General features: G+C 46.6%; 1 protein-coding gene across 1 annotated transcript in view; it reads right to left on the bottom strand.

Moving 5' to 3' along the window:
- The window catches only part of LOC138249661 (uncharacterized), a 170,311-nt gene extending 150,266 nt beyond the window's left edge, over window positions 1-20,045 (bottom strand). Inside the window, exons 1-2 of the mRNA XM_069203621.1 lie at window positions 19,910-20,045; window positions 18,396-18,443 (exon numbers count right to left, since the gene is read on the bottom strand). The gene's annotated coding sequence lies outside the window, so the exon portion shown is untranslated. The remainder of the gene's footprint in view (window positions 1-18,395; window positions 18,444-19,909) is intronic.
- Window positions 20,046-21,993: the final 1,948 nt, after the last annotated feature.

Genomic DNA, 21,993 nt, shown 5'->3' with positions numbered 1-21,993 from the left:
TCCTTGTAAGGGGGGACTATCTTATGCAGGTTCCTAGAATCTTGCTCTCTTACAGGATTACTATCAAGAAGACTGCTGCTGCCACCATGGGGAACTAACCCCAACCTCTGCCTTTCCCTCTCTACATCTAGAGATTCCCTGTCTAAGGCCAATTGTTGCTGTCTCAGCTTCAGTCTGGCCTCTTCCAACCTCAGCGTTCTGAGTTCCCTATCTAGGGTGTCATTCTCAGGGTGGGAGGCTTGGAAATTCTGAGACACAGAGGAAATGTGGGAATTGGCAGAAGTGGATCTGTCTCTAAATGGCTAGACTCTAGTTACCTGCCCTTTTGGAGTGAAACGTGCCCTACTAGTGTGTGACCCCCTCCCACTACCAGCTTCACTAGATGGCCTGTTAGCTGGCAGGCCTTTGGATGAACCCTCCCCATAGTCCTCAGGGCCCTCCCCTGATTCTTGCTGGGTACCCCCCTCTTCTACTTCCTGATCCTGGGATGGGCCAGACTGGTTCTGGTCACTTTCTAAGAGAAGGCTAAGGAGAAGATCTTTGGTAGGGTTCTTACCAATGCTTAAACCTCTTTATATGCAGAGACCCCTCAAACCTTTAAAGTTTAAACTGCCATAGGTTGCCTGGACAACTGTGGGAGTAAGGTCTACTGCAGACATAGTTTTTAGAAAGGGTTTAGGACAGAGAGAAAAAAGTTTTAGAACCTTTTAGAGCAAAGAGAAAAACTTTTCAAACTTTTTCAAAACTTTTGAAAACTTTTTAGAAAGTGAGTTAAACTGGTTAGGTTAACAGTGTATATTTTTAAGTATTTGGAATATGTTTTTCTTATGAAAAGCACCAATGACAGAGTGGTAAAGCAGTTACAATTACTTATCCCACTGCTGCACCACCAATGTAGGAGGCTGGCCTGGCTTATAGTGGGTACCTGATGGTACTTACACCTTGTGCCAGGTCCAGTTATCCCTTATTAGTAGATTATTGGTGTTCTAACAGCTTAGGCTGATAGAAGTAGCTATAGCAGAGCAGCTTAGGCTGAACTAGGAGACATGCAAAGCTCCTACTATACCACTTATATCATATAACACTATATAACAAGAATCACAATACTCAGAGAGTTACTAAAAATAAAGGTACTTTATTTTAGTGACAATGTGCCAAAAATATCATATACACACAAGCCAAAATCAGGTAAGTAAACAGTTAGACAAGTAGTACAAACAGTGTAGAATACAATAGGATGCAATAGGCCTAGGGGCAACGCAAACCATTTACTGAGAAAGTGGAATGCGAACCACTTAGGGACCCCAGGCCTAGTGTAGTGTATAGAGGGTCGCTGGGAGTGTAAGAAAACACTAAGGGTGTACAAGATACCCCAACCCAAGACCCTGAAAAGTAGGAGTAAAGTGACCCCACTTCCCCAGGAACACACTAAAGTTGTGATAGGAGATTCTGCAAAGACCACAACAGACTGCAAAGCACTGAAGATGGATTCCTGGACCTGAGGACCTGTAAAGGAAGGGGACCAAGTCCAAGAGTCACGAAAGTGTCCAGGGGGGGCAGGAGCCCACTAAACCCCGAATGAAGTTGCAAAATGGCTGCCTCCGCGTGGAAGAAGCTGAAGATTCTGCAACAACAGAAGATGCCAGGAACTTCTCAGTTGCACAGAAGATGTCCCACGGTGTGTTGGAGGATGCAGAGTTGTTTCCATGCAGAAAGACCGCAAACAAGCCTTGCTAGCTGCAAAGGTTGCAGGTGAAGAAAAAGGGTGCTACCCGGGCCCATGAAGGACCAGGAGGTCGCCACTTGGAAGAGGGGACAGAGAGGGCGCCCAGCAACACAGAGAGCCCATGCAGAAGCAGGCAGCACCCGCAAAAGTACTTTAACATGGGTTCAAGAAAACTGAGCATGGGAATCATCTCAACACTACAAAGGAGGGTCCCACGAAGCTGGTGGTCAACTCAGCGAGAACGGAGTACTGGGGACCTGGACTGTGCTGTGCACAAAGGATTCCTTGCAAAAGTGCACAGAAACCCCAGCAACTGCAGTTCACGCAGCACACAGGATTACTGTCTGGCGTGGGGAGGCAAGGACTTACCTCCACCAAATTTGGACAGATGGACCACTGGACTATCGTAGTCACTTGGATCCAACTCCTGTGTTCCAGGGACCACGCTCTTCATGATGAGAGGGGACCCAGAGGACTGGTGAATCAGAAGTTTGGTGCTTGCGTTAGCAGGTGAAGATTCCGTCGACCCACAGGAGATTTCTTCTTGGCTTCCAGTGCAGGGTAAAGGCAGACAGCCCCTAGAGCATGCACCACCAGGAAACAGTCGAGAAAGCCGGCAGGATTAGGCGCTACAATGTCGCTAGTAGTCTTCTTGCTACTTTGTTGCAGTTTTGCAGGCGTCCTGGAGCAGTCAGCGGTCGATCATTGGAAGAAGTCAAAGAGGGAGATGCAGAGGAACTCTGGTGAGCTCTTGCATTCGTTATCTGAAGAGAAGACCACAGGAGAGGCCCTAAATAGCTCTCAGAGGAGAATTGGCCACCTAGTCAGGTAAGCGCCTATCAGGAGCGGTTTCTGACGTCACCTGCTGGCACTGGCCACTCAGAGGCCTCCATTGTGCCCTAATACCTCTGCTTTCAAGATGGCAGAGGTCTGGGACACACTGGAGGAGCTCTGGGCACCAGCCCTGGGGTGGTGATGGACAGGGGAGTGGTCACTCCCCTTTCCTTTGTCCAGATTTGCACCAGAGCAGGGGCTGGGAGATCCCTAAACCGGTGTAGACTGGTTTATGCAAGGAGGGCACCATCTGTGCCCTTCAAAGCATTCCCAGAAGCCAGGAGACGCTGCTCCTCTCAGGCCCTTAACACCTATTTTCAAAGAGAGAGGGTGTAACACCCTCTCTCAGAGGAAATCCTATGTTCTGCCTTCCTGGGACTGGGCTGCCCAGACCACAGGAGGGCAGAAGCCTATCTTTGGGTTGGCAGCAGCAGTAGCTGCAGTGAAAACCCCAGAGAGCTGGTTTGGCAGTACCCGGGGTCCATGCGGGAGCCCCGGGGATGCATGGGATTGGCCCCCCAATACCAGATTTGGCATGGGGGAATATTCCATGATCTTAGACATGTTACATGGCCATATTCGGAGTTACCATTGTGAAGCTACATATAGGTATTGACCCATATGCAGTGCATGCATGTAAATGTGTCCCCGGACTCACAAAGTCCTGGGAAATTGCCCTGAATGATGTGGGGGCACCTTGGGTAGTGCCAGGGTGCCCTCACACTTAGTAACTTTGCACCTAACCTTCACTAAGTGAGGGTTAGACATATAGGTGACTTATAAGTTACTTAAGTGCAGTGTAAAATGCATGTGAAATAACGTGGACGTTATTTCACTCAGGCTGCAGTAGCAGTCCTGTGTACGAATTGTCTGAGCTCCCTATGGGTGGCAAAAGAAATGCTGCAGCCCATAGGGATCTCCTGGAACCCCAATACCCTGGGTACCTAGGTACCATATACTAGGGAAATATAAGGGTGTTCCAGTGTGCCAATCAGAATTGGTAAAAATGGTCACTAGCCTGCAGTGACAATTTTAAAGGCAGAGAGAGCACTGAGGTTCTGATTAGCAGAGCCTCAGTGAAACAGTTAGGCACCACACAGGGAACACACATTCAGACCACAACTATGAGCACTGGGGTCCTGGCTAGCAGGATCCCAGTGAGACAGGCAAAAACAAACTGACACACAAGTAAAAATGGAGGTAACATGCCAGGAAAGATGGTACTTTCCCACAGTTACAAGTAGGCCGGGCAGAATTTCAATTATGCCAGGGTAATCAGAGTAATTTTGGTATTTCTGCGTTAATCTTTGATGAGGAATTACTGATAATTACACGATTTCCCCTCCTCACATAGAAGAAGAAGACTTTATTCGGTATGAAAAAATTCATCCATTAAAACAGATAATCACCAATACATTTGTTAATATAACATTAAAACCATATTCAATAAAAAACATGAAAAATATAAACATATAAGACCTCATTCATAAAAAACAATAAACTAAAAGAATTCATTCTAAAAACTCTACATTATTATGCCAAGTAATAGCTCCCTTCAAGAATGACGACAGGCCCTTCCACACCAATACATCTGAGGCCATTTGCAACCACATAAAAGCAGGACGATATTTCACGAAACCCTTAGGCCTTAGGAGAGGTAATAAAAATCGAGTTCTAAACGGTGCATAAAAAACACAAAACAATATAAAATGGAGCAAGGTCTGTTGGGATACTCCATCACAGGGGCAGGGTCTGATAGATTTTTCCCCATACTGACCTAGCGGGAAACACAGATTGCTTCTGATGATACCCAAACGGAATCGAGTTATAAGAGACCTTTCCCTCACATCCTTTATCTCTAAGAGATAGCGCTCAGGACCCACCCACATCTTTAGCATGATGAAGTCCCTGATCGATTTTTTCCCTAAAGCCTCCCCCTCCCTCTTAGTCTCCTGTATTCTCAGAAAGTTATCCTTAACCCATTTCTTGTCACGACTAGTCAGGCCCTCAGGATAATCAAACAAATCCTGCCGCCCCAGATCATGGGCCATCTTCCTAATATGCATCAGCCAGGGAATATTCTTTGCATTATCGCAAGCCAAACAATCCCTTAAGATATCCCTATTAAGAGTGGCATGTTCGTTACTCCAGATTGAGATCCATAACAGATGGGGAGCCACCTGGATAGTGTCCTGCACACACTCAAGATCCAGTTCCAAATGAAGGCAAAAACCAGGGATATTTTGTCCAACTCCCAATAGCCTTCGGCAAAAACGATTTTCTTCTACCGTAAGGGCTCGGGTATCCCTATACCCCCAAAGTGCCGCACCATACAGCAGGACAGGGAGGCATTTCCGCCTATAGATTTCCAGCAAAGGCTTGATAGGTTTGCTACCTACCCTTACAGCAAAGTCAAAAGTCGCACCAACTGTTGCATGAAAAAGCACACCCCTTCTGGCAATACAGGGTTTCCAAGATCCTTTCTCATCAAAAATAACCCCTAAATATGGGAACTCATGGACCCTGCTAATAATTTGATCCTCCATCCTTAGCTCCCCCACCCTGCTCAAGGGTCTTCCGCAAACCATAAAATGTGATTTCTTAAAATTGATCTCTAAACCCAAAGCTGACATAAAGGAGACATAAGCTCTAACTATTTCCCAGAGACCATTCATAGTGCGTACTTCAGCACAGGGATATCAATACCATTCACCTTTGGGACATCCCTACAATGTTCCTTCAAAAAATCAGACAGTCCATTTGTATATACAAGGAACAAAGTAGGAGCCAGAACACACCCCTGGCGCACACCCCTTGAAAGCTTAAAGGCCTCTGAGCATTCCCCATTAGGCCCCACCCTCACACTTGCAACTGTTCCAGAGTGAAGATCCCGAAGCAGCTCTACACTATTAGGATCCAACCCTAGCTGATTTAACCTCTCCCACAATATAGACCGGTTCACCTTGTCAAAGGCACAGCTAAGGTCCATAAAAGCAAGATAGAGGGTACCTTTCCTGGCCTGCGTGTACTTACCGATCATTATCAATAGGTTAAGACATTGTTCTCGCGTACCGAGGCTTTCCCTAAAGCCATACTGGTCCGGGCTTAAAATATCATTTCCTATCATCCAGGCCTCCAGACGCCTTAAAATAATCCATCCCAGGATCTTCGCAGAAGAGTCCAGGAGAGAAATAGGGCGATAGGACTTGGGATCATTTCAATCGCCCTTTTTAAACACTGGTACAATACAGGCCAATCTCCAAGAGGCAGGAAAGCCCACAGTAACTGCTGCATTGAGAACATTTAAGAGAATAGGTGCCCATAACTGGAGGTTAGATTTATACAAATCCATGGGGATCGAATCCGGGCCCGAAGCTTTATTACTAGCGCTACTCTGTATCGCATCAATAACCTCCTGGAGCGAAAACCTAATTGCTAGGTTAGGGGCCATATCATACTCGTTATCCCGGTTATTTCTTAGGGGAGTACCCTCAAAAATTCTACAAAAGAGAATTACCCAGGCCTCCTGGGCGATGTTACAGCCAAGGCCCTCAGATGTTTCTGTTCCAAAGGAACCTCTATTTACCACCTTCCAAAACAAGCCAGGATCCTTCAGAGCTATGGCACGCTCTAACTCTTCCCAGGCTTTGTCTTTATGTTTTAACTTGCTATCCCTCAGGGCCCTTTTATACTTAATTCTAGCTTCTTTTACGAGGACCCAATCTCTAGGATGTTTCTTAGTGGCCAGCTTCAGGTTTGCCCTTGCATCATAGAAGGCCTTGTCAAACCAGCCACATTTGCGTTTACTGGGGTGGCTGCCTACTGATAATAGACAGACTCTCACTGCTGCATTTACTACTGTTATTGCATCCATAACAGTTTTAGGATTGGGAGCCTCTGTCACGAGTGTTTCCATAATTAGATGTAAATTTTCCCCCACCACCCTTCCTACAACTTTTTGGGAATCTACTGTTTCCACCCAAGCCGCCTACCCTGGTCCCTTATCTCCACTGCTACAGGCCCACCTCGTCCTAATTTACGTAGGGCCCCAGGGAGTTTAAAGGACACTGTAAGGGGATTATGATCACTAAAACACTCCCCTAGCACCTCACCCCGATCACCAGATCTTTCATAGGTGGAGACACAAAAATATAATCAATAGTGGTTCCAGACCCTCTTCCCACATAGGTTGGAAGTTGGTGAGTGCCTACTGCTTCTATATCACAAAAATTCAAAAGGCCCTCACATAGTTAAAATTAATTTATAGAGGAAAATCCAACACTGAGAATACATTTAGTGAGCACGTGCCTCTTCCCATGCTTGCTGTTTGTGTTCCACTGCATGTAGCACTGTTTCTTAGTGTAAAATGCATCCCTGTGTCCATTTTGGAGGTAAGGGGGAATTTTTTCATAAAGAAATAGCACTAAATGCAGAATTGCTATTCTTGCATAATTCCCTCATAATCTCACAGAATTCCTGGTTAATTCTGTGTGATTATGCCGTGTGAGTTACACCCACCCCTAATTATAACAATGGAGGAGCAGTCACTGCCTGCATTTGTGAAGGCAATAGAAGACTAAGCATTCTGAAGGGCGTCATCACTTTAGTTGTGAACTTTTGAAACTCTAAGTTATGATTCTTTTCTTCTCCCAATTTTTTACCCATGTTTTTGAAAACCATCAAAAAATACAAAAACATTCACAAAACTGTTTAGAAAACATAAAAAAAGATTATTTTCAGAACTTCATTTATTGGTTTAAAAATAAATACTTGTTTGTCAATATGTCAATATCTTTTTTTGTCACTATTTATGTTTCGTATCTGTATGAATGAGTGCATAGGGCGTGTTGATTATTTAATAAGTGTCAGTCTATCTGTTTTTCTACCCGGTTGTGCAGTTGTGTTTCTATGAGTGCAACAGGATGTCTGTTAATGTGCGAGTATGAGTGTGTCTTCCTTTTTGCGTGGGAGAACGTGTGCTTGTGTTTGTGTGTATATGTGTATGAATGTGAATGTATCTGACTCAGTGTGTGAGTGTTTGTGTGTTTGGGTCCATACATATATATATATAGGGTTAAATAAACAGGGATGCATATCTAATATGTTCAGCAAAGCTAGGGACCGGCCGCAGAGTAAAACCAATGTAACATCTCAAAACTCCACAGATCCACTCTGTAGGCCTGACACCCCTAATGGCTTGGTGTCAGGACCCCCTGCCGCTTACATCCACTACATTATTTGCTTCCTACCACTTTCTAGTCCACCTGCGATTGCCACATCCCAGTATTCCACAGTTGATTTTGCCCAATACAGGGTAGGCCGCTCACTTAATCACCAAATTCTCCCATCTCCTACATCTGATGATCTATCTGGCTGCATTCACGCACTTAGGTCAGAAATAGCAGCCTTTAAGTCTTTGATTGGTGACCTTGTGGCTACTGTGGGGCCCCTTATGGAAGAGAGGGAGGGCATTGCTAATCCTGCTACCGCTAACATCCCAGCTTCTATATTTGTAGATTCTTCCTCTTCTCTTTGTGCAGGTTACCCTGTGGTACATTCATGCCCAGCACACAAGAACACAATTTCCAGGATCTCTGTTGGTGCCTGTCCCAATGGTTGCTCTGCACCCGTGGGCATGTTAGATGGAACTTCCTCAAGTTACCCTTGGAGTAAAGACCATAGCACCTTATCTTCCACCCCTTGGGACGGCAGTTACTCTCATGGACCAATTGCAGACAGTACTACTACTCTTCCTCACCATAGAAGTTAAATGACAAATATATCAAAATGTAACTTACAGGAGAGGGTTTGAAGGGGAGGGGTCATTAATAAGGCCACACACTGGATTCGCCACACCAGAGGATGTCCCTGTAATCAGAAAAGACATCCTGAGGGCCAGACGACACATCTCTTCCAGTTCCCCTTTTGATTGCATTGAACTTCTCTTGGCGAATGGGCAGTTAGTGGAAGATCTAGTGGCCCTGGACCAAGAACCAATCCTCCCGGGTGGGTCTGCGATCTCTTTCAAGTTTGATTTGCCACTCACTTTTCAAGAGCTACCGATCTGTCGTGATTTAGTTGCTGGTTCTGTATGTTCCAAGTTAGATTGACCTCAGCTGGTGGAGGCGCAGGCCTCCTCAGGCAGCTTCCATGGCCCTGTGAAATCTGCCAGCAGTTGTTGTGTTAATGGCCACTTAGAAGGCAGGAGTCACTCTAGCAGTAGGAAGGCTGACATTTTTTCACCTCAGGCAGTTTTATCTGCCTCAAATGTTGCTTGCAGCCCAGTGGTAGCCCGGTCAGATTCCCCGGCCAAATCTTTTTGCTTGCCAATTGCTGAGAGTGTCCGACCAAAAGTAAACATTGTCTCCTGGAATGTAGCATTACTACTAAATTACTGATGCCCCATTGGAACTCCTTTATGCATTCATATGATATCAGTATTTTGCAGGAAACCTGGCTTGTTGAACCATATTATAAACCGGGCAATGCAACCTACCATCTTCCTGCTATTCCTAACAGTGGGCCATCCATCGGGGGGCCTCTTAATCTGGGTGAAAATCGCTTTACAGTGTTCAGCGAAATGGTTGCCTAGAGGTATCCCCGATATCCTAGACATCAGCCCCAAGGGACCTGTGAAAACTGTCATTAACATATTCCATATCTATGCCAGGGGGACAATTATTCTCCTACTTTGCAGTCTTTCGAGAATCTAGTGGGTGAGAGACTTTCCAATCACGCCCTTATCATAGCGCGGGATTTCAATGTAACGTTCGAACCCCTTTGTTTGAGCGATATGGGTGATTACTCGGAAGAAGATGACATTTGGCACATACCCAGGCTTGAGCTCCCCCCGTGAAGAAGTGGTATCAGGCTGCTTTGCAGCTGAAGGGCTTGTCCCTCGGCCTAGGTCTTAGGGCAATCAATGGAAGGACGAAGTCTGACAACCACGCTGCCTATACGTTCAGTGGCCCACAGGGGAAGAGCCGTATTAGATTACATCTTGATTGATCTCAGCCATTGGTTTCTACTGGATAACATGGTGGTTTAGGATCTAACTGGCAGAGATCACTATCCCCTTTGCCTTAGCCTTGAGTCCCCATTGGAAAGGGCGCAATTTGCACCCCATCCTGGCCAACTAACAAGGGAGGTACAGTCCACGAACAATAGCATTGCATTAGATGGTGCAAGGTTGTCCTTCATGATGATATCCTCTGTAGCATTAGCCAAGATCTGACATATTTTGTGGCATTAATGGCTAAGTTGGATGCAGAGTCCAGGGAGCCGTCATCTGCTTCTAGACAGTCACACTGGGTTCTTTAAAAGATTGGCGCTATCATTTGCCAAGACAACTCCTCAATTTCCACCTAGACCAACACCTAGTGATGGAGCTCAGTGGTTCAATCAAGAATGTAGGCTGACCCGGGCTGTCTTAATTAGGGCAATCAAGCTGAAAGATGTTTCTCTCATCAGGACCTTCTGGAAAAAGTATAAACTGACACAGAACAAGGGTAGGTGGGACTGGGATGAGGTGAGATTGAGGTGTATCAAGGATGCCTGTGAATGTAAAGATTCCAAATCTTTCTGGTCGTCGGTAAGCAATGGCAACCACAGAGGGCCTGCCCCGTCTGGCAAACACATCCAGCCCTTGGACTGGTTCCATCATTTTATCTCCCTTTATGATGTTGAGAGTCAACCTATGATTAGTTCTGCTCCTTCCCCTCTTCTGCGGTTGGGCTTTAGCTATTGCGATGGTCTGTTTAATTTGGGCGATAAATGCCACTCTATTGATAACATAGTTCGTTCCAAAGCCTCTGGCCCCGATGAGATCCCTGGCGATCTTTTTCTGCATGACAAAGACAAGTGGGCCCAGTATATTCTTCTGTTATCCAACGCAAGTGCTAGGGGAGCACCGATTCCCAAGTCATGGAGGGGCGCATCGATAATACCTATCTATAAGAATGGCGATATGTCCTCACCCAGTAATTATAGGTCGATAAGCCTTACAGACACAATACAGAAGGTGTTCTGCCACGCCCTACTATCACATATCCATGACTGGATTACTGACTGTTGCACCTGGCCCTTTTTGCAGGGTCATCCCCAATCTTTTTGCCTCCTTCCTCCTAAATTGTTTGACCATCTTTTGTTGGCTTTAGGACTCTGGGCACTTTACCACTGCTAAACAGTGCTAAAGTGGATATGCTCTCTGTGTAAATTGTACCGTTGATTGGTTTATCAATTTTTGGCATATTTGATTTACTGGTAAGTCCCTAGTAAAGTGCACTAGAGGTGCACAGGGCCTGTAAATCTGCTACTAGTGGGCCTGCAGCACTGGTTGTGCCACCCACATTAGTAGCCCTGTAAACATGGCTCAGACCTGCCAGTGCAGTGTCTGTGTGTGCACTTTTAAACTGCCAATTTGGCTTGGCTAGTGTACCCATTTGCCAGGCCTAAACCTTCCCTTTTACTACATGTAAGGCACCCCTATGGTAGGCACTAGGTAGCCTCATGGGCAGGGTGCAGTGTATGTTTAAGGTAGGACATATACTAGTGCGTTTTATATGTCCTAACAGTGAAATAGTGCCAAATTCGGTTTTCACTGTACAAGGCCTATCTCTCTCATAGGTTAACATGGGGCTGCCTTCAAATATCCTTAAAGCGCAGATTACCTTTGAGAGCATATGAAAATGTGGAGTTTAGGGTCTATGAACTCACAATTTAAAAATACATCTTTTATTGAAGTTGGTTTTTAAAATATCAGTTTGAAAATGCCACTTTTAGAAAGTAGGCATTTTCTTTCTTAAACTATTGGGTGACTCTGCCTGTTTCTGGATTCCCCGTCTGGGTCAGTTTGAAGGTTGGGCTGTTCACACCTCTCCTCTAGACAGCGACACAAAAAGAGCTGGGGTGTAGCCTGCATATCTTGATGAGCCATCTGAGCAAGAGTGGAGGGAGGAGTGGTCGCTTGCACCTGAAAGGACTGTGCCTGCCCTCAGACAATGCAGTCTCCAAACCCCTGGTGTGTGTCCGGGGCCTGGCCTGGACAAGGAAGGCTCTTGCGAACATTTGAGATTTTGCTTTGAAGTTTGCCAACTTCAAAGGCAGACCGAGGTATAAGAAGAAGACCCAAAAAGCCTAACGTTTAGAATCTTTCTGGAATCAAGAGGAACCTATGCCCAGGGGAAGAGCTGAGGAGCTGGAGGAGGAGTACTGTCCCTTTGCTGTGTTGCTTTGCTGGACTGGCCTGCTGTTGCTGCTTCTGCCTGAAAAGAGTGCAAAGGGTGAACTTTGCTGTGTGTCCTGCTTGAGAATGTTCTCCAAGGGCTTGGAGTAGAGTTTGCCTCCTGTTGGAAGTCACAGGGACACCAAAGACTTCAGTTTCCTAGACCTGCAGCACTGGGAACTTTGTGTTCTGTGCTGTTCAAGAGGAGTAACCATTGTGACGCTGCCAACAAAGCCGCTGGCATGCACCGTGACCTGCCGGCGCCGCACGGAGCCGCACTGACCCGCTTTGCACAGCAACCCTGGTTTTACCGACGCCGTCATCGGACGACTTCACCAAGGCCTGCTCGCATCGTGACCTGTGGGCCCCGCACTCATGCATCGCCTGCTCTCACCGCAGCCTGGACCTCCCCGACAACACTCCTGCTGACACTGGCGCCGATGCCTGAACTGTGGCCTGTGGACACTGCTCGTGAGGAGCACGAAGAACCGTCCCATCCAGCTACGCAGCCCTGGTCCACCGACGCCAACACCATCGACTCCAATGTCATCACCAGGCATCCATGTCTGCACCGTGGCCTGTGGAAACGCTAGTGAGGGTCACGAAGCACTGTCCGGTTCCGCAGTGCTGGCTTGGGCCTACCGACTACAGCACTTCAGCAATGACGATGCCGCTGCCTGAACCGTGACCTGTGGATACCGCATGTCACACCACCTCGCTTCACACTGCAGCCCTGGTCTCACCGATGCTGCTGGACGCCGTCACCGAGCCGCTGCATGTTCCATGACCTGTGGGCACCACATGTTGCACTGTCCCGCTTCACACCGCAGCCCTAACGCTATCAACGCCAGCACTCCTGACTTCATCAGCCCTTAGTGCGCTCCGCATGCATGTGACTTCAAGGGCCCGACGACTGCCGCAACGACTCAGGAATCGACACCGCGACACCAGCGACGCCGCTCTCTGAAGCTCACCGCGAGGATCAGAGCGCCCTGCAATTCCAAAGGTACTGTTTTACGGGTCTTCTCGGCACTTAACACTGCGGCTGGCCTGAACTCTTGGTTTTGTTGATCACAACGCTGTGATAGCCCCAGGTGGAGCTGTCAACTTCAAGTCTTACAAAATTCATATCTTTAGCACTGTATGTTGATTTTTATAGTTTGGGTCTTGTTTTACACTGATAAATATTGGCTATTTTTCTAAAACTGGTTTGGTGTCCTTTTGTAGTGTTTTCACAGTATTACTGTGTGTCATGTGCAAGTGCTTTACACACTGCTTCTGAGATAAGCCTGACTGAATGTGCCAAGCTATAGAGGGGGTGAGAAGGGGTTATCTGAGCAGGTATCTCCCTTATCCTGACTAGAATAAGAGTTCCTACTTGTACAGAGTGCAAACTGACTGCCAACTAAAAACTCCCTTTCTAACACTGACAATAATATATTGTCACCATTCTGGGCTGGCTTCAGGTCCAAAACAAGCACTATTGACCAGGTTTTCCGCTTTATGCTCTTCTACTGAAACGTTGTAGTAATTGGAAAGGGGAGTCAGTATGTAGCCTTCACAGACCTGAAATTTGCACTCGTCCTGGTCCCCAGAGGCAAACTCTAGGAGGTGCTCAGTGACATGGGGATGCCTTCTGTGATTTTGGCCATAATTGTTCGCCTCCACAAAGGCAATTTTGCAGGAGTACGACGGGGAGGCAAGGCCAGCTCACTGATCCAATAAGGGTAGCTAGGGGTGTACGCCAGTGATGAGTTTTGGCTTCAACCCTTTTTTCTTTGAGTCGCGTCATCCAGCATCTCACTTCCTAGCCCTCAGATGCCCCGGCCCTCGGCATGGACAAAATCGTGACACTTCTGTTCGCCAATGACACCTTATTAGTGTCTAAAACTCGAAGAGGACTCCAACTGTTATTTGATCGCTTTGAAGACTTCTGCTCCCTGAGAGGTCTAGAAATAAATACATATAAAACCAAGTTTATGGTGATCAACCCACATACATCCAATAGGGGGTATCCCTCTATGGTTGGCTTGTAACTAGAACAAGTCAAAACCTTTGAATACCTTGGGATTACACTATCGGACAAAATGTCTTGGAAAGCCAATACTAACTCTTCACCTCTGAAGTTTAGCCAACTGGTCAGGAGCACCATCTGTCTACCACCAAACCCATAGCTGCAGAAATTAAGATTTATGACATGAAGTCAGTTACCGCTGCACTTTACAGAGTGGAACTTTGGGGATTGGAGAATGTAAATGATCTCACTCGCACTGAACATATGTTTTTGAGAAAGCTTGTGTTTCTGCCCCCAAGTACTCCGCTCCTTCCTATGCTCTTGGATATGACTCGCAAACCATTAGCAGCAACAGCCAAACTCAGACCATTGCTGTTTTGGAGGAGAATTATGGCGACTCCCGAATTGTCCTCCTATGCAATCGCCTTTAGGGAAGTCTGTTTACTTGACACCTTTAGAAAGATTGAGGGGATTAACTCAGTTAAATCATCTTTGCTCGCCATTGGGTTGGGAGATTTGTGGAACTGTCCATCTTCGGGGCCTCTTCCCTCCAAGGATAGGGTGAAGTCCTACTATGGGAATGGGTGGAGCGGTCCACGCCTCTCCCTTCTGCCGTAGGGCGACTAACTAGTGAGTGTCTGGACTATAAACCCACCAGGTTGCTGGAGTTCTATCTTAATTAGCATCTTGGAGCCGAGTGATAGGAAGCTTTATATATGATATTTCAATATGGCTGCCTCCATCTTAACCCATTCACTTCTAGATGGCAGAACAGGGCTTCCCCCCAATTCGCCCTGCCCCAGCTGTAGTCTATGCCAGGAGTCCACTGCCCATGTTTTTTTTGTGTGCCCTTCCTGTGCTTCCCCTCGAAGGAAATGGCCTGTTCCAACATGCAAATGGTTCGGGACTCATGATTCTGCCACAGCCATGATGATCTTAAAGTCTGACTCCACCTTACCTATTGCTATCGCGGTTGCTAAGTTCCTTAGAGGTATGTGTCGTACTAGAAGGAACCTGCTCATGATTCCATATCACCTCCATTCCTCTTTGTGGTTGCACTTTCTAGTTTTAGCTGTAATTTACGAACTGTAGCCAAACTGCACCGTTGCTTGTTGTGCTTTTATCTAAACAATTTTAGGATATTCACTATTTAATGATGTGTGTGTGACTTTTATGCCACTGGATGCCGAAATAAAATCTTTATTGAAATATATATATGAGTGAGCTTGTCTGGAGTGTGACTGAATGTGTGTGACTAAGTGTGTAAGGGTACTGTGAGAAATTGGGTTGCCAGCTGTGTAGAGTATGCATGTGTGTGTGTGACAGACTCACTGGTTATGAGTGTGCGTATATGACTGAATGAGTGAGTGTGTAAAGAGTGTCAGTGCATGTGTTTGAGTGTGTGAAGGTAGGTATGTCTGGCAAGTTGTGCATCTACGTGAGTGAGCGTGAGTCAGTGTCTGTGGTCGTCTGAGTATGTGCATGTCAGTGTGTTTGTGTGACAGTCAGTGGTTATGAATGTGTGTATCTGTGTGACTGAGGTTGTGGAGGTTTGTGTTTGTGTGGACTCTGAGTGTATGTGTGTCTGCAGCTAGATGATGTATGTGTGTGACTGTGGGTGAAAGTTCAAGGATGTGTGAGTAAGTGTGTGTTTGGGTGTGTGGGTGTTAGAGTGTTTGGTTGTATATGTGTGACTGAGTGATTGGGGTGTGTGTATATGTATCACTCAGTGTTTGAGGGTGTATGTGTGTGGGTGTAGCTGTGCATGTGTGTTGTGAGTGCGAGTGAATCTTTGTGGACATGTGAGTATATGTGTGCTTTAGTGTGTGTCTGACACAGGATTTGGGTGAGTATGAGTGTAAATGTGTGATTGATTGTTTTGGGGAGTGTGTTTGTGTGTGTTAGTTAATGTGTGAGGCTATGTGTGTGCGAGAGCACTTCAAAGATAATACATTTTTTTCTCATTGCATACTTACCAGTTCCTACAGTTTCAGTACATTAAGGTAAAGGGTTATAATAAAAACAATATTGAAAATTAAAGGTGAAACGCAAATAGTATTCATAATCATGTCACTATATTTCTTCACCCACTTTTAAGCTCTATTCTTCAACTTTACACTTTTCTTTGCATCTTGTTGCTATTTAAATCATTTCTAAAACTAAAACTTACAAAGATTTTTTTTTAAATGTAATATCTTTGCAAAATATATTTTTTTTAAAACAGCATGCCTTTATTTTTTATACTTAATGTGATAGAAGGATCTTTGGAGCACTGAAAATACATGGATAATAATGTGTGAACCAAAAAACTATTTTAAAATTGTGTACTATACAAGAACAACCTCTGACTAGAGTACAGCTACCCTCAGTTACTTTGCTTTTTATAGTGTGAGTAACTAAAACGTTTCTAAAGTGGTTGAATCAAACAATCACTCAATCAAACATTTATAGAGAGTGACAAATCACCAGTAAGACGCACTCAGACACTCTCACACCCGCTCACAGACCCACACAGACATTCACACACTCACTCAGAGACCCATGCAGGTGTCCTCACACCCACTCACAGACCCTCCCTTTCACTCATGCTCCCACTCACAGAGCCACGCAGACACTCATGCATGCATTCACAGAACCACTCAGTGACTCATATGCGCACTCACAGACCCACTCACTCATACATCCACTCACAGACCCTCTCAGACACTCATGCTCCCACTCACAGAGCCGCACAGACACTCATGCATGCATTCACAGAGCCCCTCAGTGACTCATGTGCCCACTCATAGACCCACTCAGACACTCAAGCATCCACTCATAGACCCACTCAGACACTCATGCACTAACCCACAGACTCAGTCAGTCATGCACCCACTCACAGACCTGCTCAGATGCTCACATTCCAACTCACAGAGGCAGTCAGAGACACATGCATCCACTCACAGAGCCACTCAGACACTTATGCACCCGCTCACAGACCCACTCAAACAGTCACACACCCACTCAGAACCCCATTCAAAGACTCACACACTCTCTCACTTACCCATTCAGTCACTCATGCACCCACTCACCGACCCACGCAGACACTCAAGCACCCACTTGGAAACCCACTCAGACAATCTCACACTCACTCACAGACCCATTCATAGACAAACACCCACTCGGACACTTATGACCCTAGTCACAGACCCTGACACTCATGCACACACACACACATACCATTCAGACACAACCCCAGTCACAGACCCACTTAGACACTCACACACATATACATACCTATTCAGACACACACCCACTCACAGATCCACTCAGAGACTCACACACCCACTCACAGATCTACTCAGACAATCTCACACCCAGTCACAGATCCATTCACAGACTCACACACCCACTCACAGATCCAGTCAGACATTTATGCACTACTCACAGCCCCACTCAGACCCTTACATATCCAGTAACAAACCCAGAGAGTCATGAAGCCACACACAGAGCCACTCAGATACTCATACACACACTCATATACTCACTCAGACACTCATGCACCTACTCACACACCCACTCAGAGACTCATACACCCACTCACGTACCTACTCACCTCACACACCCACTCAGAGACTCACGCACTGACTCATAGACTCACTCAGACACTCATGCCAAGAGTGATGTAATATGCGAGGTCCATTGCAGGGGTGTAGTTATACTCAGCTCAGGTAACTATAACTGCTGAAGTTCTACGGTGTTGTACGAATGAAAATTGAGCCTAACTATAACCTCCCTGTAACATTTGTTTTTTTGAGTGAATTTCTAAGGTTTTTTAAAATTCTATTTCCTAAGTATAACGTCCCTGTAACTTCTGTTTTTTTTTAAATAATACATGTATTTTTTGTACATTTGGCTTCAGATACTTTTGCACACTGGAAATAGGAAAAATCTTTCTGGACAGGCAAACCCATTACAGTTACTTTGGTTCTACCAAAATGTGGACATTTTTTACAGATTTTTTTTTGGTGAAACACGTTTAAATAAAATTGTATTTCTCAATATTTTTCAGGTAGCACTGGTATGTATGAGTGTAGAATAGCTGCAATTGAGATTAAGCTGGAAAATGGCAGAAAATACAGTTCTGACAATTGCAGATGCGGAAGGAACCCTGTGGTAATTGCTTGGCGTGCTGGCCTGTGCGTCTGTGTAAGTCGGGGTGCAGGGGTGCAGTGCATATCAGGGAAGTATTCTCTAGTGTTCTGGGGCCGAACAGGGGGCAACGCTCCAGGTGAGTTTTAGAGATGCTGCTGTTGTTCCCACGCGATGCTTCAAGAAGCTCATCTGGTAGCTTTCGGGCAATTAAACTACTTCCATAATTAAAATCTCACACTGATGACATCATTTCCCAAAGTGTACCCCGACGCCTGCGCGGTTTTACCCAGATGAGCGCGCGGGGGCTGCACTCCGATCCTTTCTCTGATGCTAAAACACGTCGAACGATGAATGGTGTAGTATGGGGGCCTAGGCCCTCATGGGAGCTTTTGGGTTGGCGTCTTTATAGGGAAGAAAGCAAACAACATTTGCACCCGGACAGGCCGGTGCACACCCGAGCTTACCTTATTCACGCTGGGTTTGTAACAGAAGCCGGAGAAGGTACTTTTCAGCTGAAAAAGATGGAGCAGGGAGTAGGTCAACATCTATTTCATCCAGTTTTATTACATCAGCAGGAAAAACCCAGTGAGATTTGTGTACAAGAGAAAAGGCATGGCCACGCACTAAGGCTTCTTTTTGAAACATCATAAAGGTATAAATTAATTTATCAATAATAGAAATGCACTCTGCGTGTTCAGAAGTGTGTCCACGAACAATGTGTCACGAAAAGTCTTTCCTGCACGAAGGACTAGTGCAAATGAATTCACTCCAGTGGATCCATTCCGTGTCACACGTGGAAAGTGGTAAAATGGTTTACGTTTCTTTTTAGCACACCAGTGCACACTTATTGTGATATAGCCTGTCCTCGTCTAACGTGGCTGAAATGTGTTCCTCTCATCACTTCTAGGGACAAAATGGAGAAAATCTATCAGCAATTCTGTGTTGCCATCAAGCCAGAAAACGTGCCCCATTGTGGTGCAAGGTTGTGGTAAAGTATTTACTTTGCAGCAAACTTTGCGCTGAAAAGAAGCCGTGAAAGTAATAAAAATAGTCCCGTGAGCTACTCTGAGTCCTGGGGGGTCCCGTGGGTGATACCCAGGCAATCCCACACAACCACCACCCATGTTTTGTTTTATGCAAAATCCTCTCAACAACATGGCACTCAGGGCTAGGCAACACACAACACCGTCTTACTGAGGCAGCCACTAACAACAGAAATGTTTCTACTTCTTGTAACTTTCTAAGCATTGCATGTGCACAGCACAGCTCACACCCACAATGGGAACAGTTCCAAGCGATGTCTCAGCATAGCAGCATAGTACTGTGTCTGGAAGAGATCCCTCCTGTACGGAAGATGTGCTGGGGACGCACATAGCGTGGCACCATGCCTGGTGCCAGGCAGCCTGAGTGTGTGCCAGCTGAGGAGGGCAGCACCTATCTACCCACCTATGGCTCTGTGGCGCCCTCTGCAGCCGCAGGTGCTGTGGGAACAAGACCAGTGACCTGGGATTTACACAAACATCGGTGCCGCACCTCCTCTCATCGGGTTTTGGGGGGCTGCCTGCTAGTTACCCCAGGTATCCCGACAAGAAGCCAGCTTGAACCCCTGATCCTGAGGACCCTCTGGGAATTAATAGCACCAGCTGTTTACACCACTGAATATGGCAAACGTGCTCCATGAAATTCATTATTATGTGTTTTATCGCATTGGAAGCAGTTGCCTGCTGACGGAACACACGAGTATTAGTATATATTCCCCAACTAAGTTCACTCTCAACAAATAGTATTATCAGCACACTGGCAGTACGGTACCAGAAGGATTAAAGTCTGAGTCAGCCCCGCTTCCAAATGTCACATTTGGTTTCACACCACACAGCTGAAACTGTCAGTCACAATCGTTGTGCTTAGTGCCAGGACGCGGGGTCCTTTGTTATTCGCCCCCAATGCCCTCCCCCCGCCAGAGTTTGGCCCCTCCTACCTGCCCTTCCTCTGTGTCTCCGTGGCTCCGTCCCGGTACCCCAGGGCCCCCCGGTTCTGTCGTGATTCCGTCCTCCTGCTGCTCCGTGCACAGCCGGATTGATGCTTCGTGCACAGCCGGAGAGATGCTTCGTGCACAGCCAGCGGGATCTGAGAGCACAGCCTATGTACTGCAGGGCCAGGACGGAGCCAGGGACACCCCCCTTTATTCCGGGGCAGTGCCGGTAGGAGGTGTTTTAGAGGAAACCACATGACTTTCCTGAAGAGGGGTGCACTGCCCCCTGCAAAGCCCCCACTACTGGAGAATGACCTGCGACGCATAGAGAATAAATACATTAACAGCCTAGATGCCAAAGGCCTCCACTTTATCAGGTTCACCGACAGATTTTACGACTCGGTGGGCAAAGGTAAAGGGAATGTATGATAGAATAATGAGAGTCAGGCCTTGTGACAACGACACAGTCTTTGTAAAGGAAACCCCAAGACTGAGGCGAAAAGAAGGGGGGAGGGTGAGAAAGCGAGGACCCCTCAGATGAGAGGTCACCGCTGAGGGTCACCCCTGATGCAGTTTCTCTGAACCAATACCACTGTATGACCACACAGGACCCTCTGAGACCATTTCAGAAGCGGAAGAAAGGACTCATCTGGACTGCCCTTCTGTTTGTTGCCCAGCTGCCTGGCTCCTGCGAGGTGGCACAAAGGACTCATCAGGATTGCTTTTCTGCTTGTTGACCTCCTGACCAGCTGCCCACCTGGGCTTGGGCTGGACTGGCATTGCTGGACTGGTTGAAGAGATTGCCCCTACTTCCCTGTGGGGTGCTGGTCAATACCCAGAGGTTAATTTGAGTCAGGCGCGGGGGAAGCACTTTACGGGCAACTGCCCCAGAGTGCTGGAAGAGTGCCATGTGGCGTGGTGGATGTGGCCCCATCCCTGGTGCTGGAGGAGTGAGGAAGCATAGACAAATGTGCATGGACTAGTGCCCCCTGGGCAAGGAGCGATATGATGGGTGGCCACAGGGCACCGATTTTGGTGCATCACTGCCTTTAGGAGGCTGGCCTGGTTTGTAGTGGGTCCCTTGGGTACTTACACCTTACACCAGGTCCAGTTATCTCTTGTTAGTGAATGTAGTAGTGTTCTAGCAGTTTAGGCTGATAGAGGTAGCTATAGCAGAGGAGCTTAGGCTGAACTAGGAGACACGCAAAGCTCCTGTGTAGGAGGCTGGCCTGGTTTGTAGTGGGTAACAAGGGATACTTACACTCTGCACCAGGTCCAGGTATCCCTTATTAGTGTAGAAGAGGTGTTTCTAGCAGCCTAGGCTGATAGAAGGTAGCTATAGCAGAGCAGCTTAGGCTGAACTAGGAGACATGCAAAGCTCCTACTATATCACTGGTGTCATATGCACAATATCATAAGAAAACACAATACACAGATATACTAAAAATAAAGGTACTTTATTTTTATGACAATATTCCAAAGTATCTCAGTGAGTACCCTCAGTATGAGGATAGCAAATATACACAAGATATATGTACACAATACCAAAATATGCAGTAATAGCAATAGAAAGCAATGCAAAAAATGTACAGTCACAATAGATTGCAATAAGAGCACATAGGTATAGGGGCAACACAAACCATATACTCTAGAAGTGGAATGCGAACCACGAATGGACCCCAAACCTATGTGAGCTTGTAGAGGGTCGCTGGGACTGTAAGAAAACAGTGAGGGTTAGAAAAATAGCCCACCCCACGACCCTGAAAAGTGGGTGCAAAGTGCACCTAAGTTCCCCAAGGGCACAGAAGTCGTGATATGGGAATTCTGCAAGGAAGACCAACACCAGCAATGCAACAACAATGGATTTCCAGACGAGAGTACCTGTGGAACAAGGGGACCAAGTCCAAGAGTCACACTCAGGTCGGGAGTGGGCAGATGCCCAGAAAATGCCAGCTGCGGGTGCAAAGAAGCTACCACTGGATGGTAGAAGCTGAGGATTCTGCAAGAAGGAAGAGGACTAGGAACTTCCCCTTTGGAGGATGGATGTCCCACGTCGTGAAGAAGCTTGCAGAGGTGTTCCCGTGCAGAAA

This window comes from Pleurodeles waltl, chromosome 8 (assembly GCF_031143425.1).
Source record: "Pleurodeles waltl isolate 20211129_DDA chromosome 8, aPleWal1.hap1.20221129, whole genome shotgun sequence".
Classification (NCBI taxonomy): domain Eukaryota; kingdom Metazoa; phylum Chordata; class Amphibia; order Caudata; family Salamandridae; genus Pleurodeles; species Pleurodeles waltl.
This window is presented reverse-complemented; position numbering and strand designations above follow the sequence as displayed.